The sequence below is a fragment of the Microcebus murinus genome, chromosome 6 (assembly GCF_040939455.1).
Source record: "Microcebus murinus isolate Inina chromosome 6, M.murinus_Inina_mat1.0, whole genome shotgun sequence".
In the NCBI taxonomy this organism is placed as follows: Eukaryota; Metazoa; Chordata; class Mammalia; order Primates; family Cheirogaleidae; genus Microcebus; species Microcebus murinus.
The window spans coordinates 97,389,309-97,415,080 of NC_134109.1; the positions used below are offsets into that span (position 1 = coordinate 97,389,309).

Genomic DNA, 25,772 nt, shown 5'->3' on the forward strand with positions numbered 1-25,772 from the left:
TATTCATTTGCACATTTTTCCTCATAAGAAAATTAGGCTTTAATGTAACCTCAATTTCAACCTTGTTGCTTTATCGCCTAAAGCCCATTAGAGAGCTATTTCCCAAGGCCAGGAACTTATGATTGGAGGTCAGGAGGCTGGGGTTTTAATCGACTCATGATGAAACTTCTTTCTCGGGGCTTCACTCTTCTGTCTCAGCTCTGCCCTATTCTCAGGGGGGACAGGAAGGCGCACCCTATATGGGCAGTGAGGCTTTTTCTTAACACACCAAAGGCTGAGTTTACTGCCCACGGCAGGGCGGGGGGAGGGGAGGCGAGGGGGTGGGAAACAGCTTTCATTGACTCACAGACCAATGCATGTTCCAGCAGCTAAAGCCTGCAAACGCACCTTTCAGAATAATGCAGGGCAGGTCCTCTTCTTTGCCCTGGGCTAAAGCAGGTGTTTAATTCACTTTAGGGTGCACAGGAAGAGCTGCTAAAGAGTTTCCTGTGGCCCAAGACAACCAATCCCTGAAAAATTCATGGGGAGTGTTCTAGCCCCACGCTGAAAGCATCTAACTTGTCTTAAAAAAAAAAAATACTGAAGCTTGGGCTCCCCCATCCCTCCAGGGACTCTGATATAATTGGTCTGGGGTGCAGCTTGGGCTCTGGGGCATTTCACTGTTCTGATCCACCTTACCAGGTGATTCTGATACACAGGCATGTTCGAGAAACACCGCTACAGCCTCAGCCTCAGCCAGATCTCCTAGCACGCCCCTGACCTGAAATGTCTTGCCCCACCCCTCCACGTCCACACCTAGGAAGGAAGAGCATAATCACACTGTCCACCCTCTGCGTGCTAGGGGCACCCTCTCCATGCACTGGACACCCCCAGCTAGGGTGCTGGAGAGAAGACAGGAGCAATTCACTCCTGACCGCTTCGAAGTGGTCGAAGTCTCTGCTTATTCTGCTAAATAAAATGTTTACCAGGCCTCAGGCTTGCCACTGGAGGCCCGTAGGAAGGGTCCTTACCCCCAAGCACCCAGCACCACGCGGGCTCTGCTGGCTCCCTTCAAAGCAGATTTCCCTGGCCACCTCCTCACCTCTCAGCCCAGTATGCAGCCTGGCACCCCCACCATTCAGGTGTCAGCTCCTTTTCCTTTAAGCGATTCCCTTATCAGGACTCAGAGATAATGCAAACACTAGGAAAATACTATTTTTATATTCTAGTGGGTACGGCTTATAATAATTCATGCTGGTAGGTTTTGTTTCCTGTATATTCGGATCCTGACTGCAGTCTACCTCCAGGCGGGAACAAAATGGATGCAGTCAGAGGCAGCGGGGGAGGCTGGGGACCTGCGTTTGATGCCGATTCAGCACCCTCCTTCCCGTCCCCGTGAGAGCAGAGCGCGGTGGAGTCGGCATCACAAGTGTGGCTCCTCCTAAGGAACTCAGGAAGACCAACAGCAGTCTCTAGACAGAGCCGCTCGAGCATAGCCCTATAGTTTCTCACAAAGGGAATTCTCCAAAAGCAATGCCTTCTCTTGTATGTATTCTACAATTCTTTTAAAACCGTCCTTGGGTTTAGTTTTTTTTTCTTTTTTTCCTCAGCATAAATTTTCCCTAATTCCTTTACTTTTCAAATCCTGCCTGGGAGCAATAAAACCTCTCTCCTAACCCAGGCTCTGCTGCTCAGAGGCCTTGTAACACTACGACTGAACCCCTCTCTGAGCCTCAGTTTCTACATGTCATAAGATCACGCTGCACTAGGTAATTGCTAACTTTTTATTCCGACCTCTCGTGACTCTGTGACTGTAATCTCTCTTTATTCCCTGATAATCTGTGGGTCTTATCTGCAGCGTCTAATCCATGCCAGGCATTCACATCATCTTTCCTTATACGATCCATTATTGTCCCCCTTACCCCCGCCCCACAAAAAAAAAAAAGTGTGTGATTTAGGGCAGCGGTCCCCAAGCTTTTTGGCACCAGGGACTGACTTCGTGGATGGGGGGCTGGAGGGGGAGGCAGAGCTCAGGGGGTGATGCCAGGGATGGGCAGCAGCAGTAAATACAGATGAAGCTTCAGTCCCCCCTCTCTCACCTCCTGCTATGCAGCACCCCTCACTTCCTAAGTTTCATGGAGGGTGGCAGCCAGTCCCTAAAAGGCCACCAACTCTCCACGGCCCAGGGATTGGGGACTGTAGTTTTAGGGGGTGGGGGGGAATCAATAGAATTTTTAAAATTTAAAAATTTTTATCATGGTCAACCCTTCCTATTCTTGCAACATTTGTGGTGATGAAAATAAATTGCCTATAAAGTATCACACTGCTTCTTTTCATCCACTAAATGTCATATTTTACATCTATTAACATTAGTATTCATATCAAAAGCCAATTATCACATTATTGCAAAAAGTGCATCTTGTGAGGGCAAAAGGGATAAGAATGCTACCAAACCTGACGTTAAATACCCCATACATATTTATGCAAACTGATAGAGTTTTATTACCAAGATATTATCCTTGGTATTTCAGGTAGAGAGGTATTATCAAATTACAAAACAGGAGATTGTTGCTATTGCTTACCTGCAGAGCATTTAGTTTCTGTAATGGTACTATTAGATTACAAAGTATGTCTATGCTACTATTCTGATATAAAGAACACAATGGTGGGCACAGAGAATCTATTCATTTGGTCAAATTCATGCTTGTTTCAATTATACAATATATCAAATTGTTCTGATTGTTAGATCATAATGAATATGTTATATTATTTGATCCCAAATATTCCCTTTTGAAAAAAATTAGATTGCAAAAGTAATTATATACGATAAAAATAGTACAACTATTTCAATTATTTTTCTATAAATGAATTCATTTTTTAAAAAACCAACAATGTCTATGATTCCTTTGTTTAGCAAAAGGATGAACAGGGATGAACCTAAAATTCCTGTTTTCCATCAACACCCCGAGATCAAATGCTTTTGATTTGAATAAAATCAGTTTCATTAGCACACTTTAAAAAGTCAATTACCAAAGAGGTAGTGAAAACTCGTCACATTTACTGAGAGCGATATCGTACAGCCATGGGAACTGTAGCACGGAAACCAGAAAAACAAAATTTCATGTTGGGAAGCTGTACGATTATACCAGTTGACACAAGTATTAATGTTGTGATCTTTTTGAAATCTCATTTTACCTTAAATTATAGTTTTGCAGCTGTGTCAGGAGTGTGCTGGGAAGATTTTTGGTCATTTTTCTTTAGAAAGCTCCTCTCCTGAGGCTACAAGGAACTAACCTTGGCTAACGTAAGCACCACTCAACAGCCAGACTTTGAATCTCCATGTCCTAGAACCAACAAAGGTTCTCAAATGTCTTTTTCCCCCTGGAATTTATTGAGGTATAATCAACACACAAAAATTGTGTATATTTACAATATATACACAGGATGTGCACATGATGTTTCCATATATGTATACATTGTGAAATGATTGAATCAAGCTAATTAACATGCCCATCACCTCATGCACCATTTTTTGATGGTAAGAACATTTAAAATCTACTCTCTTTAGCAATTTTCAAGTTTATAATACATCATTATTAACTACAGTCACCATGCTGTGCAATAGATATCCAGAATTTATTCATCCTAACTGAAATTTGGTACCCTTCGACCAACATCTCTTCATTACTGTCTTTTTTTTCTTTCAAATGACTACCGTATAGAGATGGCGAAGAGTACTCAATGACAAAATTATCAATATTCAAAGAGTTGTAATTAACAAGTTACTAGTTTTTCACCTCCTGCATGCTAGATGCCAGATAATTTTCATATCTTATTTAATCATCGCAACACCTTCCCCTCCCCCGCATGCCTGATTAAATATTGCTATTCCCATTTTACCAATGAGAGAACGGAAACTTAAAATGGTTAAGTGACTGGTCCAGAGCCTCCAGGCCATCACTGGAAATGCATTAGCCTACCAGATAGAGGCTTGTGTTCTCTCCAGGAGTCTGTGCTGCTGGGGTGCATCACAAAGCAAGACAGAACACCAAAGAATACAGCAACTTAGGTTGTTAAGTCAATAAACTAAGGCAAACAACACTGCATGCATTTTATTCTTCCAATACATTTTTGGAGGAGAACAAATTGCCCTGGGAGAGGTATGGTATAATTTCATTTGGAGCACCGTGCTTCTGGTAGCAGCAAACTGAAACACACACACACACACACACACTAAAATCAGATTGCAATTAAAATCCAATTATAAATATATTACTGTATTAGACACCTACCCAGGAAAGATCCAGCAGGGGACCTTCTCCGAAAAGCAGCGTGTCACAGCCTTCAAACTGCTTCCATGTGTGCTGCTGACTGTGCCCCCTGACCTTGAGTGTGTGTTAAACAATGCCTGGCAGACTTTCCCAGAGAGAGACAGGACTCAATTTATGTCTCATGATGGACTAACTTTAATAATACTATTACCAATTTACTTCGGAGGATGACGTGTGAGGAATATTAAATCTTCCTCATGCAGATTATTAAACAAAACAAACAACAAAGCATTTAGACTGGTGGGATTCTAGAGATGGAGTCTGTGGTGAGGTCAGGAAACACAGGGTCACCAAGAAGGTCCACATGTGACCTTCACACTTTTAGGCCCTTTGTTCAAACCATTTGTTATTTCTCTGACTTGAAATGTTTAGCAGATACTTATCCAAAGAAGCGGGCTGCAGAGAACATCCCCTATACCGGCGGAGGCTTTCTTTTCTTACAACGAGATGCTCAAACCCAACGAACGGCAGTATCAAGTATGCACCATGTCTGATGAATTTCCAGGAATTTCCTTCCACTTGCCTTCTAGAAGATTTGCACTGCCGGCATTTAAGTTGATTTTCTTTAATTTGACAGGACATTTCACCTGCAGAACTCAGGCTTCCAATATTTTTCAACAGTTGTCCTTAAGCTCATTTGTCATCATTACCATGGGCCACCCAGACAGATCCCCAAGCACAAGTCCATTCACCCGTCCAGCTCTCCGGCGAGGACACAGGACTTGGGCTGGCTCTCAATATATTTAATTGATGAAAATGTCTACGGGCCAGCCATCGGACCCCCATTGTTTCTTTTTAAGTGGTCTGGCAATAGACTCCGAGGCCACACTGTAAGCATCAACTTCTTACAGCTATAGGACAGGTGCTAATTAATCTACCTAATTACACAGTCAGTGGAAGAGGCTTACCCATAGGATTCTAAATCTGGAGGAAAAAAAAAACATGGGAAGGGGAAAGGGAGGGAAAGCACTTTTGGTTTTACACTGAAATGTAATTTCTGGAGTCAGCTTACTTGTCATTTCTACTTAAGTTGGATTGATTTGTGTATTTCTCCTACATCGCAATTTCTGTGTGTGTGCTTGCATGCATGTGTGTGTGGGTGTGCATGTGTGTGTGTGTGTGTGTGTGTGTGTTTCCCTCCAAGAGTATATTTAAAGGCACTAAGAAAAAAATAGTAAACTGACCTGAGAATTATCAGCTTACCTTTATTTTTTTTTAACTGCAAACAAAGCAAGAAAAAATCCAACTAGTATATACACTTAAGATCAGTCCCATGAAATGTGCAAGACCCCAGATGACGCTGTAATGCCAGCAGGCTCCTGTTTGCAGTTAACCACTTACAGGGCCAGTCGCTGGAATTCCCAGGGCATCCATACAAATGAATATAATTACAGATACCACGAGCACAGGCCTATCAGGCTGTTGATTATGTTAGATAACTCAGGGATACAGGGAGAAAGAAATCCTGGGGTTTGCAATCGATTTTGTCACATATATTCCCTTGGTCTTTCCAGCTTTGTGTGGAAGGGTTGAAATGTTCTTTCTCCACCTCCCAACTGCCAGAGACACCTATGAATGCTGTGATATCTGTCAGGGAAGGGGAGAGAACTACTCCTGAATTTCCTCCAGGGGAGCAGAAGCAGATCACAGGGGATCTATTCTCTCAGGGCAGGATCCAGCTGGGGCAATACATCCCAAGGGGAAGGAAGCCAGGTGATAAGGGAAGTCAGCCAGCATGAGCTCACTGTGGCCCCAGGAATGAGAACAATGTGAATCTCTCTGGCACCCAAGAAGAAACAGTGGCCACTGCAGCATGTGCCTGCCCTGGTCCTTTCCCTTCTACAAATGCCCCTACCCTGTTACAAAACAATAACTTAGTGTCATGAGTTAAAATAGCTGAAAATAATTTTAAAAAATGAATAATTTAAGAATTCACATGTCTCGTTAACACTAAATGACTTTCCAGCTGGGCAGAAAATCAAAATCTGCATTTGGCAGTTTTACAAGTCATTATGGAAATATGTCTACTCTTCATTTGATCTCCTATTTCTAGATATCTTCCTCATTCTAGATATTTTCCTCTCCTGTAGGTTGCAGAAGGTATTTCAAGAGGCTAAAAATTTGGGTACCATTTGTGATTTGAGAGCAAAAAAAAAAAAAAAAAGAAAAATAGTAAAATACCTGACAGCTTAAAATGGCAATGGTTTCTTGAAACATTATGCTAAGTCAAAGAACCCAGATACAAAATGCCACATATTATATGATTCCATTTGTATGGAATATCTAGAAAAGGCAAACATATAGAGACAAAAAGTAGATTAGTGGTTGCCACGGACTGAGGACAAGGGTTCAGGGTTTCTGTTTGGGGAGATAAAAAAGGTCTGGAACTAAACAGTGATGATGGTTGCACAACACTCTGAATGTACTTAATGCCACTGCATGGGGCATTTTAAAATGGTAAATTTCAAGTTATGTTTAATTTACAATAAAAAAAAAACAGTGACGATATTTTAAATGCTGGAATCCAAAGTCTGGGTTCTCGTGAATGACAGAAGAACCAAAGGATCAGAAGTTCTGGGTGCTGTGCTAATCCTGCCAGGGCCTCCTGAGGGATTAAGAAGAGAAGAAGCAATGCCTCCATCTACCTGGTTTCCTGCCTTAACCTCCTAATCCTGAGATCTGACTGCAACTGAGAGAGACGTGTATGACTGAGGAGAGAGTCACAAGGAGGCAGATCACCACCTTCTCCTGCTTGCTCAGTCGAAAGTCCTCGCTCAGAGAGAGTCGAACTAAGCAGGTGCCCAGCCCACATTCGGCTAACAAGGTTTCCGCTGTATTCCATGCCCCAAAAGTGTGTACAAACAATAGAAATCGAAGGTGTATAAGATTACTGCTTATAAACTCCAAAATGCTCTGCACAGCTACACCCTGATCATGTCTCCCTTCCTAATCAAGAAGGCAGGAGGAAAACAGGAGGAAGGGAAAGGGAATGGGAAAAAGGAGAGATGACAATACCCACAGAAACCTGCTAACCCTGCATGCCTAATCAGCATCATTCCATTGCCCTGAAGAAGCTTAACAGTTGTATGAGTTGTAATGATCTTTGCACAACGACTTATTGATTACTTCATTCATAAATGGAGATAATTCACATTTGTTGTGGGGGGGGGAGGTGAGAGAAATGTACATATCTGGTCACTGATGCTGGTAGTCGGTTCTATGTGACCTCAGGGTCGGAAGGGCTTCGAAACCTTCTATAGCCCTCTCATTTCACGGGTGGAAAAAGAAAAGAGAGGCCCAGAAAAGAAAAGAGAGGCCCAGAAAAAAAAGATCTGAAAAGACTTATACTTTACCGTGGGCTTTAAAGATTTGGATTCTATGAAAATGGAAGAATTGAGTGAGTGCTTTGTGGGTGCTTGGCCCTTTGCAGTGTGAGATGTTTTGGCATTAGAGCACACGGTTAGATGTTTAGAATTCAGAGTTAACAGACTTGGGTTCAAATTATGTTTTGCCATTGAATAGCCGGAAATACTTTGAGTAAGAAGAAATTTAATCTTTTTCGGCCTTAATTTTCTCATCCATAAAATGGAGATAAGTATGTCTAGCTATAAAGATTAAATGAGCAAAATATAGGTAAAGGGTTTAGCATAGTATTTGGAGCATTGGTACTGACAGATATTGGTGGAAATTACTAATGTTAAAATCCACTCTAGAATGTTTCTTTTTTTCCCCCATAATTTTCTTCCAAAATGTTCACAGTAAAATATTGAGAAACTTGTTAAGAAAAAAAAAGCTGGGGCTTCAAAAGGAAACAAAGAGAAGGCTGGTGTCTATCTTCACAATTAATCCTGTGTCACTAAGACCCAGCCAGGTTTTCAAAACAGCTCATCTGTAGGGGTGAAGCTCAGGTCTCCTGACTCTGAAAATAAAATTCTTCCTAATATTCCATGCATATAAATAATTTTAGCATAAACACTTAGTTCAGAGTGTGCTCTTACTATTCAACCCTCTGTAACATCCAGTGAGGCAAAACCAGTATCACCCAAGAGTGGGAAGGTTTAGCGCTCTGTGCTTGGCCGACAAGGTCACACCGCTTTTGAACATTAAATGTGAGCTTGACGGTCACTAACATTCCTGACTCTTTCCTTTTACCAGGGCCTACTTCACTACCCCTGATCCTGCCTGTGACTCAGCAAAATGTTTCCACTATCTCTGTGTTCGTCTGTTTAAAATAAATAAATCAATGTTTTGAGAGTTTTGAATCACCTGCAGAAAATAAACCTAGACTCTTTTGTCAAGTAGACTTCTAGCCGATTTCAACAGTGCTTGCTGGGCAAGGTGACTCCAGCACCTCTGTAGGGCACACAGCTGCCGGCTCTGGAGCTGCTCCTGGGTTGGGGGATGGGATGGGGTGGAGGGCTTGCTGGGAAGGACTGAGCAGAGATGGCAGGGGGCTCTGGCCATGCCTGCAAAGCTGGAGCAGCTAGGTGCAAAGGACTCATGCAACTGAAGTCATAGTAAGTATTAACATTACTAAGAGCAAATGTGCTGTACTTTACTTACTATCTATCACTTAGCGTTCTAAGCATTTTTTATATATTCATTCATTTACCATGAAATGGCAGTCAATATGCCAAAATCCAAGCTCGGTTTGGTACAGTGGAAAAACACACCGAGCAGAAATTGCAACGTGGGGAGGTGGGCGGGGAAAGGTGGGGGAGAAGGGGCAGGATTGAGAAAAAAGGCAACCGGACTCCTCAGTGCTACCTCCAAATGGATGGGTAACTCTAAGCAAGTCATTGCTCCTTTTTTGCAAAATTTCATCTTTGGCAAACAGGAAAAATTTCATTTGGAAAAACAGCACAGAGCTGGAACTGGGGGTAGCTGCTGTGACCCTGATTACTAGTGGAGACAGAACATATGGGCAGAATTCATGGCCCTTGGGGCATTCTCCATTGCCTCCCCCACTTTCTCCTCATCTCCCTCCCTCTCTCTTTTCAAAATAGAAACCAGATTTGCATGCAAGTCTTTAAAACAGAGGAAATTTGCTCACTAATCTATCTTTTCTCGGTATAAGATAGAAGTAGAAATTCATCGAAATGCATAATTCAGAATGGTTTACAAAAACCATGCCATTCTGGAAAAAATAAATTCAATTCATTTTAATTTCCTCAAAAGATAACCACATTAAATGTTAGCACACACATATATATACACACACGTCAACATGAAAATTATTAATTTTTTACATTTTAACGGACGTTTCAATGATCAATAAACCATGCCCTCCATCATGGCAAAACAAAGATAATTCAGCCAATTGTCTTATATGCTAGATTGCTATTGCTGTTTAAAAATTTTTTTCACAGTAAAGAAAGGATAATCATCCTTGCCTCTATTTTAGAGGCATTGACTATCCCAGTTTAGACTTTTTTTTTACTTCTTTCCAATATTATCTTTAATCACTCGTCTCATGATATTCTAACAAATAATGTTAAAAGAGAAATAATGAAAATGTAGATTTCAATATGTGTTATAATTCTAAAAAAAAATGAAGTGTAATACTTCGGGGCTTGTTCTTTAGCAATTATAAACATAAATAGAATTTCCTTTGGCTTTTAGATACATTCCAAGTCTGTTGTCACAGAACTGCTGCCAGAAATGCAAACAGCTGAAAGAACAAACACTGGCTTTACCTACTGTTCTATAAATAAGGTCAAACTGTACCGCTGACGGGGAAACGCAGCCCATAAATTTGGTACCACCATTTGCTTGGTACATTTATATGATTGACCTGTATAAATGTGTGCTGTTTTCACTGTTGACACTTTTATAAATATAAAGAACTCGCTGCATAAATCCTGCTATATATCTCTTTGTATCAAAATGGAACACTCCACTGTTGTGAAATCTGGCAGTTAATAAAAATAGCCTGCTTTTTATTAGATTCACCCAACTAGGGGAACACAATAGTTTAATAGTAACTAAGGAGGCTTCAAAAGGTAACCTTTCGAAAAGTAAAAATGTAAATACTAGAAAACCTATAAAGGAAACATTTTGTTCATTATCCCCAAACAGAAGTTGTCTTTTTTTTTTTTAAAGGAAGTACTGTCCAAATTATTAATGAGCATATAAAATAATATCAATCAGACACTCTATGAGGTTCTGCATGGTAACTGCTAATGCCCTGGGGGTGTATAAAGAGAAAGCAGTTCTTAACACCTTCCTGAACCTTGTAATTATGGGATAGCTACAAATCTGCATGGCATAACTCTCACAAGACTTAAGGTAATGATTGTAGTAGCAGTAAAACAAATTAAATTTACCCTTTCAGCAAGGTTACGTAACCATCTTATTGTGGGGGTCAGGGGAACAAAAACTAAGCCAAATGGGGAACAAAAACTAAGCCAAATGACCTAAAGCAAAAGGAATCAGGAGAAGCATTTCTTACGATGAAGAAACCCATAGAGTTGAAGGCTGCTGACTGGTGAGGGAAGAACATCAGCTGGCCCTGTAATGTTAAGGCAAGCCTGGGGGACAGGGTGAGTGACACATCAGAATGGCCCAGGAGAGCCCAAAAAGGTTCACTGGCTCGATGGAGAACTGTGGGGCCACGGCTGCATTCACTCTATGAACTCCTCTTCTCTGCTCTCCTCCAGCCTGAAATAAACCAGCCATTTGTTGAAATTGACTGGCTGCTCTGGCATCACACGCAAGGTTCCTTTTCAGTTCCAGGAATCTGGGAACATTTGCTTAGCTGCCACCCCCTTACCTTTCCTAAAGCCTACCCTTCTTCCTACTGCATCATCGGGCTCAATGAAAAATTCAACTATAACTAGAGCAAAACACACTGAAATTCTCCCGCAGGAAGGCAAAGTCTCGAGAACATATTGCCAAAATGCAACTGAAAGGAGAGGCCACGTTGGTTTGCTGAAACCGTTGTGCGGTTTCTTTGATGAGGTGCCTGATTCTTTACAGACTCAGGCAGATAGGTCACTGATTTCTGGAACCACAATTTACTAAGTGAACATCCCTGGGGTTTCTTTCCTTCAGCACCAGACCTCTTACCTGGCACCCTCGACAAGCACCCTGATTTGGCCATTTATGGCTCATTGAGAAAGTTTCTGTCCCTCCCTCTCGAGTCTGAGAATTAGTTTGGCCCGTCTGAAAGTACAGAGCGATCTGCTGGACTTTTAAGGCATACTGATGGCCTATAGTCTTAATAAACTTTGCAAAGTTTCCTGATCCATTTGGCTTTTAAAAGAATTGCTTTCCCACGTAAGAACATCTAGTCTAGTATTAGCAAAAGCCTGGACTCTGCAGCCTACTGCTGGGGTTTGAACACCAGCTCCCTGTAGCACTTTGTGACTCAGTTCTACATGCACAAGGCCACAGGACACACTAGCACCTCTCAAACTCTATAGGCAGGAGCAAAAGGACCCATGTAAAGCACCTAGGAGGGTGCCAGGAACAGAGCAGGCACTCAGTGAGTGTCAGCCTTTATTATTAACCCCTAAGGAATGCAGCAAAAATTCCTGTTTTCAACTCCTTGGGTAGGAATAATAATCCAAAACTATGCAATGGCCCAAAGTTGATTTCTAAAAACACAAACATGCTCATAATATCTCATTCTGGACGACCAGATGCGCCCCACAATTTTCGAAACTGTTCTGGTTGTCCTTGGCCCAACAAACATAACAGGTCTGACAGGTGGGGCCACACCTTGAGACTTTTCAGAGTTCTGTGGGCCTCCAAGAGAGCAGGTAATTTCCTTCTTCAATTCCTCACTCTCCCACCCCCCAATCTTCTACTGACTACTGCCTAAAGAAACACATGCCTTTTGACATACCACTGTTAGGAGAGATTTCAGGTGGACTCACCAAGTAAGGATATTTTCTCTCCGTAGTAAAATTTTAACAATTTAAATTATTAAAGTTTATTAAAATTGTTAAAATTTAAATTGTTAAAATTTAAACAATTATTTGGTGTATTAGGAAATACACATAAGAAATTCTCCTTCCTTTGGTCTTAACTACCTGTTTAATCAAGGGGAATGTGTTTTTATTTGTAGGTATCTGCATATAATTATTCAATTCTCTCCTTGGCTTTGGAGAGTGAACATGAAAGTCAACACTCTTGGTTAATAATTGACTTCCTTTTCAAGATGGGAACACTTTGCCGGAACAGAAATCAAACCAAAGGACACCAGAACCGGGATGCAGAGCTGAAACTGTAAATTTGATGGGTTGAAGACTTCTATTTGTGAAATGAGCCAAACATCATCTCGTTCAATCTTGATACTCATCACTGAAAAAAAAAATAATTTAAAAAAATTAGTTTCTTCATTCCTTTTAAGTCTGGAATGAACTAGATCAAGAGTACCTTGATGAAATTCACCAGTTCCTTAGTTGAATCAGAAACTGTGATATAGACCTTCATCACTTCAACAGCAGAACTCAATATCCTGCACACTTTCTGAAGTCAGGGCCACCCTCCCAGCGTGAACTTAAGAATCCTTACGCATCACAAGTCCCCTTCCTCCTCTGTTTTGCCTAACAGTAACAAGTTCACTGTCTTCTTCCCTATGTCGTTTTGTTCTGGCAAATGTCCCAGTTAAGTGTTTGCTTTAACAAAACTTTTCTTATCTGTTTATATCATAACGTTGGAGGAATAATATGATATATTCCACTTACAGCAAGTGCAGACACAACCTACCAATAAAGCCTATTTTGTTCCTCAAAGTGTGAGAATAATATCTAAGTGTGAGAGTTTTTCTCACACTTTGATGCTATTCTCACATTTTTAACGTCAGAGACTTGTATTTCCACATTAAAAAAAAAAAAAAAACCAAAAAACCCACAACTACCACCGAATCCTAAAATCATGTGGCTACAAAATTCCAGTACATCCTTTCCCTAGGCAGAGCTGCTTTTGCTTGGCAGCAGGGAAACGGGGCACGGGGCTGTTGGAACCACGGATGGTGAACTGAGAGAGACAGCTGAACGTGCTAAGCCAGCCCACTGGGAAATCTAATCCAAGCATCGCTGGGATCCAGACCAGAGACTCTGTGTCAGGTTCAACAAGAGAGACAGACAAGTAAGTAAGCACCACTAATAAGATCCTGACCCAACCAGCCATCTCTCTGCCACTTCTGCAATGCTAGGACTGACCCATGGTTGTGTGTACAGATTGGGGCGAGGAGGTGGAACACTGAAAGCTTGGGGGCGGGGGTGGGGTGGGTTCTGGCTCCTCAAAAGTTCAAGAAAAATGGTCACCAAAAGGTCCAAGTGGCACTTGCTTTGATTATCTTTACCACTTGTCTTCCTTTTTAGGGGTTGATTGTGATTTAAATCCAGTGCACCACTACCAGAATCTGTTTTCCATTATTCTTTTTTTTTTTTTTAGACAGAGTCTTGCGTTGTTGCCCTGGCTAGAGTGAGTGCCGTGGCGTCAGCCTAGCTCACAGCAACCTCAAACTCCTGGGCTCAAGCAATCCTGCTGCCTCAGCCTCCCGAGTAGCTGGGACTACAGGCATGTGCCACCATGCCCGGCTGATTTTTTCCATTTATATTAGTTGGCCAATTAATTTCTTTCTATTCATAGTAGAGACTGGGTCTCGCTCTTGCTCAGGCTGGTTTCGAACTCCTGACCTCGAGCGATCCGCCCGCCTCGGCCTCCCAGAGTGCTAGGATTATAGGCGTGAGCCACCGCGCCCAGCCGGTTTTCCATTATTCTTAAAAGGGTGTGGAGTAGACCCTGGCCATATCATCACAGAAGCCACATGCTCCCACCTGAGTCTTACTCCCTCCAGAAAGATTTGTCCACAAAACCAGTCCCAGAATTTATGCTTTTGCCACCCAACCCATCCATTTTCCCTTATTTTCTTCCTTAAACAGTTATGCTGATGGGCCTTGTTAACCAGGGGCCGTACTTGAGCTAGAGATGGGCCCATTTTAGTGGTGGTGAAGTTTATAACTGAATAAATTTGTAGCTGGTATCAAAAGTTGAGGGTCCCATGTACAGTTATTATGAACAATTCAAGCAAACTCATTTGAGTGCTTTTTTTTCTTTTAAAGTATGGTTACTTTTTTTTTTTTTCATTTAAGAAAAAATGCATGCAATAGACTAAAGTGAGACAAAATGCACAGGCACATGGTCATTGCAAGACAGAAATGGGGAAGAAAAGGGATTTTATTTCTTATACACAAACAATAAATGGTTACACAGTCTAAAGGACAGTTCTTCAGAGTAAAGGGTTTCCCTTGGTGTAATTCAAACACCAGGACTGATCGACCAACCCCATGGCTGGCAGTGAGAATCCTAACGATGGCTATCACAACACATTGCCCCCGTGAAGCCCTTGAAACTGTTCACAATGCCAACTCTTCCTAAACTTTATGCTCTTAAAATAAGGCTCATGAATATCCCGTTTATTCTGAATAGAAAATCAAGATGGTCTCAGCTTTGCATGAGACATTTCCTGGGATTTGCCATGTTGGCATCCACCCATTCCAAGAAAGGATGGCCCAGCATCCAATGACTGGAGACCAAGGCTGACAAGAGTCAAAAAACAAAACAAAAAACAAGGAGAGGGAAGTCAGGCAGGGAGTGGCTGAGTTATCTCTTCAGACCAAAATAAACATGACCCAACATTTCCCAATATAAATGAAAAGTAAGAGCCCAACAAAATCTAGCTCTGTTGCCTACTCTAGCGTTGCCTTTTAAAGACTACAATCTCCAACGTGTTTTATTTCTCTGCAGGCTCCTCATCGCTCACCCAGTCTGCACCTCACATAATACAGAAACTATCAGCAACAGCAGTGAAAAGTCTAACTTTCAAAGACGTTTTCTCTCTGGAGCCCAAGCCAGCCCAAGCCTGGGGGTCATGCCTCCGCTGCCTTGTGTTTTTGGCTCTTAACTTTCTTAAAGGAATAGACCTTAAGCTCTTTCCTGCAAAGTTGGTATAATGCACAACTTGTCCTCATTTGGAAAATGCCCCCTTTCCTGGCAGCGTGTCCCCACAGTCCGACCGAGCTTGCAGTGGAAAGTGGCAACTGCCTGCATCAGCCAGTCGCCACTGTGTTGGGCCCTTCCAAAGGCAGGTAGGCGTTCTCCGGAGCCCAAAACGCAGTTCCTCTCAGGGCCCAGAACAGAGTTAAACTGCACTTAGCGTTTTTAAATTTAAAATGTGTGCTTAGATGAGTGCCGCTCTTGCTGAACAATCAATTTGCATTACATTAAATTAACATAGTAATGGACAGCTATAAAATTACACATTTCATGCATTAAAGTTAATGATGAAATAATAGGTAATAACAGGTTACCAATTCTGACATAACTATCACACAATCAGTAAATCCACTCCACAATAATGAATAACTTTAAACATCCCATTTCCTGGGCAAGAATCTTGAAAGAGGAACACATAAATTGGAAAGTTACTTTCTATCGGAACAACATAATTATTTCTGGAAAGAGAAATACAGGGGTCTGTTAACCTGGCGCATATGGTTACAGTGGACTTTTCCATGCTTTCTTTATATTGAGTAATACAGTGTCACCTCTATTTTGACATGCTGTTTCCATATCATTCAATTTTATGGTAAAAAAACACTAACTCACGTGACTGGAATAGGATCTGAACAAAGGTGGTAGTTCTTGGTAATCCAAGAAAGTGAGAAACATATGTATTTGGTTCTTAAGATTCATTTGGGTTTTTAAATTAAACAACATGATTTATTTTTACTTGTTTTCTCTCTCTCTCTCTCTCTCTAATTATCTATGTGCATGAGACACTTTTCAAAAAAAAAGTACTTAAAAAAAGTGACTCACGTAGACGTGGGATGGAGCTAGCTGGTTTCGTGTATGCTGAATGATGTATGAATAAAAATATTCAGGGAGCAGACTTCATACAAGATAAAAACTTAACTGCTTCAGGTTGGCTGTCATTACTCCCCTAGGGTAAAGAAGACCACTCTGAAAATGCTCAAGTTGCAACACGGCCTGTTTTAAGCACAGATCTTTGCAAGTCCTTGACGGAAAATGTGTGCGCCTTTAGACTGCAAGAAATCTCAGTCCCTCATGCCTCCAGATCAAACTGCTACCACCAGCAAAAAGCTCGTGAACCACAGATAGGTAAGTTCCTACAAGATGAGAGGAGGGTCTTTTTCTGCAGGGTCTGTACGGTGTTCTGTGGAACATTTGTGCCCCTCGGGATGTTAAGAGGTGCTCTGAGGGGAGAAAAAAATTCTAAGCAAAAAAAAAAAAAATTGTTCTGCAAATGCTGGGCTATACAAAGTTAATAACTTCTTTTTCAGCTGCAGACTTTGCCATCTGTAATATGTTAATATGCGCTGAGATGCAACAAGAGGGAGATACCGCAGATAGTGTTTCCCCAAACTAAACTGACTGTAGAACGATTTCCCACAAAACAACTACAACGACCTCACCAATCACCAGTGTTCCACGGAACACAGTTTGGGAAACACCGGTCTAACTTTAGTAAGCAGAGCCAGCATATTTTGCCTTAAAAGACCCAAAGTCTTGCTTGCTTTCTTAGAAAATGAAAATAAGCAAACCAACAGAGAAATAAAAGAATAAAAAGTATTTAACTCACAAAAGTGAGACTGGGACAAAGAAAAGGAAGGAGAAGGTATTATTAACACGTTAACTTTTGGATACATTAATAGAAGGCTTTCTGATTTCCAGGTGAGAAAATGTGCTGAAGTCAAACCAGAGGCCACCTACGCTGGCAGCAGATGGTAACCCTGTGACTTTATGAGACTTCATTCATGCCGTGGGGAGCACAGCATTTCGGAGGATCTGATGAGCTCGATTCTGCGAAGAGAACTTCGGGTGAACCTTTTGCTCACCAACCTCTTCATGAAATCCAGAGACTATAGCACAGGACAGCACTCCCCTGCTGTCCTGCCCCGGTGGCTGGCACCAGGGCCGGAGAGACAGAGCGAGCCTACGATTTCATGGGAGAGAAGAACCTGAAAATAAATCACTGGAAAAAAAATTTAAAAGATGCCCCTGCCGAAAGCTTTTAGTTTAGTTTTCTTAAAATTCTAGCCCCGCTGACCTAGGTTTCTTTCCTCTTAAAATATAGTTTAATAAATTGGACTGAAAGGAATTGTTACCTGATTGGAAGTTCCTCTCACACCAGAAAAGTTCTGTGAGATGCTGGAGGGAACCATTTGGCACTTCTCAGACTTCATTTGCACATTCTCAGCCCGTACTGCTATAAATGTAACCACTTGTGTGCATATACATTCACAGTACACTGAATGTACAACGTCAAACTTATTTTTCCAGAAAGAAAATTTTCTCTTCAACATGTCAATTGTCTCATTTTTACCAGTGTCTGCTCACTGCCAAAAATGCAAAGACAGAGGAATAAAAGTTGGTTCTGGCTTCGATCCCTCTATATACAGGCGGAGGAAGGCCAACCACGGGACCCCAAGTTTTCAACGATACCATGATCCCATTAAGACCTCTGGGGACAGGTGCTTTTAAGGTAGGTTAAAGGAATTATGTTGCCTGGTAGGGGTACTTAACATACCAGCACGTGGAGGTGTGCCTGAATTGAATAATAATCCCCCCTTTGAAATTCTACTCATCCTTAACAATCCAGATTAAATGCCATCTCCTTCAGCAAATACTTTAAGTCACAGGGGTCCCCAAACTTTTTAAACAGGGGGCCAGTTCACTGCCCCTCAGACCGTTGGAGGGCTGGACTATAGTTTTAAAAACCAAACTATGAACAAATTCCTATGCACACGCCACATATCTTATTTTGAAGTAAAAAAAACAAACGGGCAAAAACACCCGGATGTGGCCCACGGGGCCGTAGTTTGAGGACGTCTGCAAGATGTTCCCACCCGGATATAATGGCTACCTCACTCCTCAGTGGTTCTTTGCTCCAACTCCCAAACGGTGCCTTGATACAAAGCAATGGGACCAGAAAAGGTATGTTCCAACCCATGGAGGAGGCCTTGGTGAGATACTAAATTACAAAGGGGCCCCAAAGACCTTAGCAAGGCATAGCCAATGTGAGGTTATGCATGGGAGCAGAGAAAACTCACAGCGGCGTTCCCAGGGGTCAGCTCTTTGTCTAGGTTTTATTATAACACTGGTACTCTGGGAAAGAAAACAAAAAGGAAGAAGGAACTACTGTATATTCATATTTGGGGAGTATTTTTAGTCTTGTGTTTTTGACGTGTGAGCTGCCAGCACAAAATACACCAAACACCTTCCTAACTCTCTCAAACCAAATAAATAAATGAAAAGAGAGGCTGTTGAAAACCTTGACAAGCAGCTTGTCAAGAAAAGCTGTTTTTCACATAAGAAACCTCCTTTCAGAACCCTAAATCCTACCAACTTCCATTCTATTTGCAGTACCCTTATCTGTTAGTATCACAACGGAAAAGTGTAAATTGGACCAAAAAAAAAAATCCTCTTTATTTTTAAAGCCAAAAACTGATCAAGGAGTTCTGTCTACATTTCAAAACACTATTCATATTTCAGAGATATATTTATAGACTTTACAAAGGGGTGCAATATTGACTTCTGGGGCTAATGCAACATCCATAGATTTATTTTATACATTAAGTCCTTCAACCTATGTTACTGGGAGTAAATTTTTTATGATCAGTTAAGTTTGGAATCAATGCAGAATTTAGAATGAAGTATTTATCAGAACCATTTGTGACTATGTAATGATTTTAAGCCAATACACATGTTATTATGTAACCGTCTGCCCTGTTATAAAGTCCAACACAATTGCTAAGGACTAGCAGAGAGAGACCCAGAGAGTTTGAAAAGAAAATCTAAAAATGCTGCAAAATGATCCAATGTTTAATCCCACTGACCAGCACTTTATCTTAAAGATAAGTTCCCAGAAATGTCACTGAACAGCTTATGGCTTTAAATAAAAGAGTAGCTTCACAAACAAATTTGAATAGAAGATGAGAATGTTATGCTCTGTGATTCCTTGTGTGGACACTTTATTGATTGGTTCACAATAAGGGAAAGATGTTGCCTTAGTTCTTGGGAATCTCTTGAGTTACTGATTTTCCCTAGTAACTGAAACTTGCTAGTTGTTAGTTTCCCTTTCCCTGATACCCTATGTCCTTTCTCGAGCTGGCCAGCAGTGTATTGTCCCACTACACTACATAAATTCAAGGCCATACAACGGAAAACTATGTTGGGGTCAACTATTTGAATCCATGGGGAGAAAAGAGAAAGAGGAAAAAAGGAGAAAAAGGGAAAAAAAAGAAAGAGGAAAAAAAAAAAAACAGAAAAATGCAACTTTATTTTTTTTTAATTTTAGAAATCTATTGGAGGAGAAACCTCCAAAAGACTTTAAAAAAGGAGTCAGTACCTTCAGAGATGTAAGACTGCCGAGGCAGAGTCAAATGGCAGCGTGGCTTGATTGCATAAGGACAAGACTGACCCTACCTGGAACTGCCAGAGTGAGAAATGGGGAGCATGGCTCCATCAGGCACTCAAAACGGTCCTGCCAGCCTGCCTGGTGGGTCCCTACTCACTGCTTTGGGTTTAAGTATTCTCAAATCACCCTGTAAGATACAAGCAGGTCAACTGCAAAAGGCACAGCAACAAGCCTTCATTTGAGCTTGGACTGTACTCACAGATCCTTAACAAGGAGCTGCCGCACACAGGGGAGGCTCAGGTGTGGAAAAAGAACCCGATGCCCGAGCAGGTAAGTGTTGCCAGGTGGATCCTGGGCTAAGCAGGAAGTGGGAGGAACAGGAGGCTAAATCGGGTGAACATACAAGGATTCATAATTCTACACTACATATAATCTAGACCATATATAAAGTTTTTCTGTTGTCATTGTTTTTACCCAAAACATCTCCAAGATTTTTCTGTGGATTCCCAGAGGGTTTAAGCTGAATCCCACAGCTCCCTCTTAGCATTTGCAGGAATATTTCTTAGCTTCTCTGGCATCTCTCGATTCCTCAGGAATATATATCTGTTAGCCCCTCCGTCTTCCTTTTTCATTTTGAATAAGACAGGTCCAACCTTGACGATTATCAACTGTAACTTATCAAATATTTTCCTCTAAAAAACATGTTTAGGTAAGCACTGACAAAGACACTAACAATCAGCTGCTTCATGCTGATTCACATTAAAATATTTAAATGTGCATTCTGGAAAGAAAACTTTTAAGGTGTTTTTCCAAAACAGATATAACACTGATTTCCAACCTGACAAGAATAACCCAAATCCAGATCAATCTAACTTATAAATAATGATGTAAAAATATTAACTCAAACATTAGCAAACCGAGTCCATCAGTGCAATAACAGAATAACATATCACAACCAAATAGGATTTATTTTAGGGATACCAGGCTCACTCAAGAACAGAAATTAAACTTGGCGCAGTGGCCCATGCCTGTAATCCTAGCACTTTGGGAGGCTGAGGTAGGAGGATCTCCTGAGGTCAGAAGTTCAAGACCAGCCTGAGCAAGAGCAAGAGCAAGATCTCATCTCTACTAAAAATAGAAAAAATTAGCCGGGTGTGGTGGCATGCACCTATAGTCCCAGCTACTCTGGAGGCTGAGGCAGGAGGATCACTTGAGCCCAGGAGCTGGAGGTTGCAGTGAGCTATGACAACGTCACTGCACTCTAACCCAGGTGACAGAGCAAGACTCTGTCTCAAAAAAACAAAACAAAAACAGATATTCTACTTCTGTAATTCATAATATCAACAAGTTGAAGGAGAAAGACCACATGATCATCTCCACAGATGCTAAAAAGCATTTGATAAAATCAAAATCCACTCTGATTTAATAAGCCCTTAATAAAATAGATATATTTTTAATATGGAAAAGAGAGGCATAAATAAAAATGTATCTCAACTCAAAAGTCCAAACCATGCTTAATTACACATAAGAAGCAATCCTATTAAGACAAGAATGGTCACTATCAGTGCTCTATAATGTTATGCTTTCTGATTAATACCAGTCAATGAAGAGAAAGACATGAATAATAAAAATTTGAAAGAGGCAAAATTATTGTTTTTGCAGATGATACGTATGTCTACCTAAAAACCAAACAGAATCAACTGAAAATTAATGAAAACATTGAAAGTAAGGTAGATGATTATAAAACTAGAATACAAAAATAGCTTTTCTTACAGGAACAAACGCCAATTAAATACACATAAGAAAGATACCATTTACAAGAGCAAAAAGGACATACATTTCCAAAAATACGTTTTAAAAACATATAGAATGCATAAGAAGAAAAATTCTAAATCCTACAGAGACATAAAAGATGACAAATTAATGGAAAGATATGCTTCATTATTAGATGGAAAGACTCTTTGTAAAGACGTTACTCCCCACTAAATTACTCCATAAATTTCATGTGATCCCAATAAAAATGCCAAGAATACTTCAAAACTTGGAAAGTGAATGCTAAAACGCACATGAAATATTAATCTGTGAGAATTGCCAGGAAAATTCTGAAATATGGTGTTATTAACCCTACTGGATATTAAAACATACTATAAAGCTAAGGCAATTAGAACAGTTTGTTACTAGCAAAACAACAGTCAGAAAAATGGGGCAAAAAATAGTTCAAAAACATTATGCACACAGAAATTATTATATAATAAATTTGGCATTTCAAATGTGGGAGAATGATGGATTATCCAATAAATATATTGATGTAATTGGCCAGTTACTAGGGGGAAACTAATGCTGGTTCTGTTCTCATATCTTACATCAAAATAAATCCCAGATGGCTCAAAAACCCAAACGAAAAAAATAAAGATCTTAGAAGAAAAAAAAGAACATTGGAAAAATAATAATCTTAGCATAAGGAAGTCTCTACCTGGCAAGGGACAAAAACCAAATGCCGTAAAAGATAAAAGAGGAAAAAAAGAAAACTGGTAAATTTGCAGTAGCATTTGAAACTTTTAAAAGGCAAAGAATATCAAAAACAAAGTGAAAAGCAAATGACAAAGTGGCACAAATATTTGCACCTCACATGCCAGACAAAAGGCTAATTTCTTCTAAACAGAGTACTTTCATATCATTAGAAAAAGAACAAGAAGCTTGTGTAAAAACGGGTACGGTTAGTGTCCTGCTTTGGGCTCTCTGGAAAGCAGATTTAGGAGATGGAGAATAGCGTGCAGGTTTATGGTGAGTGTTCTCAGGGTCAACGCCCACAGAAGAAGGAAAGGAACCAGGTGCCAGGTGCAATCACAAGGAGGACCTCAGCTGGCCCCGCTGGCAGCCTGCAGCTGGGATGGCCATCCAACTGGTAACAAAGGGGCTGAGCTTTCACAGTTCCACATTGAGTAGCCCTTGGATATGGGATATCCTGAGAAAGGGACGTGACCTTGACCAGGGGGCTGTTTTCAGCTGAAGCAATCCAAGAAAGCGGCTGAAGGCCGAGTTCCTTCTGCTACCTGCATGTACAGCAGCTGAAGGAATGAGAATTTCAGTCCTTCAGAGGGACCCCTCAGCACAGTTTGCACTACTATTAGTAAGAGGTAACTCACAGCAACAGAAAAGCAAATGGCTAGTAAACCCACAAAAAAGGTACTCACATGCATTTACAGCTAACAAAATGTGAATTAAAACGAGCATCACTGGTCTCATCAGATAAGCAAAGATAAAGTGGTTGCCAACAGAGTTGTTAATACTGATATTCTTAAATGCTGTTGAGAGGAATGTGAAGCTCTAAGATCTTTGGAGGACAATTTGGCATATGTGTCTAAATTGAAAGTGTGTACATCCTTTGACCCAGCCATCTCCACTTCTAGGAATTGTTCCTACAGATGGATTTATATGTATACGCAAAATATGTATGAAAGCTATTAAACACTGGCTACTTGGGAAGTTTGTTTGGAATTGAAAGGAAGATAGCAGACATGTTTCATGGTATATCCTTTTATAGTATACTGAATTTTTTATTCTGTATTTGTGTTATTTTTTAAAATAATAATTAAATAGAGAAAATCCAAACATGAAATACCTATCTATAAAGGTATCTTTATGGTATATGCCTATATCTAAAAGAAACCCTCTTTTGTTTCCCTACTGCTATAGCTAGAATATCTCCTCGATTCTCTCACACTCAATATTGTAAACTTACTCTGATATACAGAGAATCTGTATGAGGTCTCTCTGTGTATTTATCTTCCGCAGAGCAAACTACACCAATTTAACTCAAATCCTCGCAAGTCTTAACATCTTTGGAAAGGAAACTGAGCTACTGGGATATTGCTATGTGTCAATTATGCTGATAGGCACTCTAATATATTATCTAATTTAATCCTAACAATCCTATGAGTTATATATAATCACAGAGTACACAAAGGTTAAATGACTAGTTTCTCTGTAACACAAGTGAAAATCCAGTCAAGTCCAGTCCATATGTAGATGTTCACTTCTTTCTACAACATCCTACTGCCTCACACAGTATTTTTCTTTTGGCTTCCAAAACATTTTGTAAGCAACCGCCGGTAATCTAAAATAAGTGGTATGATTTCCATTTTAAAGAGGAAAAGATGGAGAAATAGCAATGGGTAAATGTCTCTCTCTCTAGTTCAGAAAGCTACGATTTCACATGGTACTAGAATGCCAGTCTTCATCTTCCCTTTATCTCCTTTTGAATACACTTTAATCTGCTCACAACCCTTCCACTAAAAGAAAATTCAAAGTAGGTGGGAACTCTGCCCCCTGTCTTCTTCAGGTTGCCATTAGAGAAAGAATTAGAGGAAATATGTTCGGCCAGGAGAAGGAGGTAGAAGTCCAGCATTCTTGTTTTCCTTTAGTCATTAGATTCAATGCCATATAATGGAAACCTAAGTTTGGGCCAACTGTTTGAATCCATGGAGGAGAAAGGAGACCCACAAACTTTGGAGGCAAAAAAGCAATAGGGAGACAAGGTGAAGGATGTTTCTATCAAATGCCAGGACAATTTAGTTAACCAATGAGTTAAGAGACAGTGGGTACTTTGAGTGAGTTTCCCAACAGCCGATGCAACTGCTGCCCAAATGAAAACGGCCAAATGCTACCAAAAATTAGGCTTGAGCCAATGTCAACAATCTTTTCAAAAATATTTTAATTGTAAGTGATCAGAATGGATGATGGGTTGGTGGTTTAAAAATACATTGAGGATTTTTTTTCCCTAGATAGTGTTGTTGTTATCCCGAGGAAAGATGCTATTGTTTCTGCCCCACTGACACTGTTCATCATTTTGCCCAGACCCTTCAATGGAGATGGCTGTTTCTCACTGCCGGCCATCTGTTGTCATCTACACTAAGGCTCTACATAAATCCCTACTAGTTGCTGTACCTCAGAAATGCCCCCTCTTAAAGAAAAACCACAAATTAATTGCCGCTGCTTTAAAACTCCGAGAAAGAGAAATGAATCCAAATATACCTCCCTCCCCCAACACACACACACACACACACACACACACACACACGTACACACAGCAAATTTCATCTATAATTTAGAAAATGGATGCAGTTCAGCAACAGTTAAAGACTAATTTCTTATGCTTTTTGTGCATTTACATAATTGATTCGCTAGATAATGCACTCTGCTTCCTTATTTAATAAACATGTTAATGATTTCAGACAATTACTCAAAACTGCCTACAAGTGTCTGCCTAAGAAAAGCAACAAAAAATAATTAAAATGAAAATACACACCAAAAGGCACATCCTTCATATCACATTACACAAGATATTAAGTCAATATGTCACCCTGTCACCAGTCACTTGCTACCTGCTGTTATACATTTATTCAAATTCTAATGTATTAGCTGAGGCTGATACATTGGTTAGACACCCAAGCGGGCAAACACACAGAGCGAGAGAATAAACCTGGTGCTTTGTCAGGGTAGAGGCAGTAAAATAGCAGCAGCAAAGGAGGGGAGACAATAAAACACAGGACAGAAACAGAAGGTTGAAGCAGACGCTTTCACAAGAAAACCGTCTTCGGGCTATTCGTGGTGGGGGGGCAGTCACAGGGGAACTAAATGGATTCCATTTCCTCCGCCACCCCTGAGTGCTTGGATGGCACCAAACAAGCTGGCCCAGCATCACAATAGGTTCGATTTTGGCAGATGCCTCATGCATTCTGGCCATTTTGGGGCTGTCTTATTTTATTCCCCAGAACTTTCACATGAGACAACCACAAGCTGTGGCTTGAACCACAGAGAACCATGGACATCTCGACCACCCGAGGGAAGGGTGAGGAGGGAGAGGGGCGTGAGAAAGCTCACATGCCAGACAGCCGTGACTTTGGCCCCCTGTGGTGCTTGGCCAGTCCCACCTGAGGTTGCCTCCCCCAGGACCTGCTAGAAGCCAAGTCGTTTGGACACAGTTGTTTGGTCTCAGCCTCTCTTCCCGGTGCTCCAGGAGGAGAGAGCAGGGTGACCCGACAGGAGCAACAGGACACTAAAGAAAG

At 40.9% G+C, this 25,772-nt stretch overlaps 1 protein-coding gene and 1 long non-coding RNA gene across 2 annotated transcripts in view; both read right to left on the minus strand.

Annotated features, from left to right (window-relative positions):
• The window catches only part of RORA (RAR related orphan receptor A), a 697,613-nt gene that overhangs the window by 592,441 nt on the left and 79,400 nt on the right, over positions 1-25,772 (minus strand). The window lies entirely within an intron of this gene.
• Positions 1-25,772, minus strand: part of LOC142871517 (uncharacterized) — a 76,775-nt gene that overhangs the window by 17,386 nt on the left and 33,617 nt on the right. Inside the window, exon 2 of the long non-coding RNA XR_012919787.1 lies at positions 1-25,772. This exon is cut by the window's left edge and continues 17,386 nt beyond it; it is cut by the window's right edge and continues 29,696 nt beyond it. This is a non-coding gene — a long non-coding RNA (uncharacterized LOC142871517).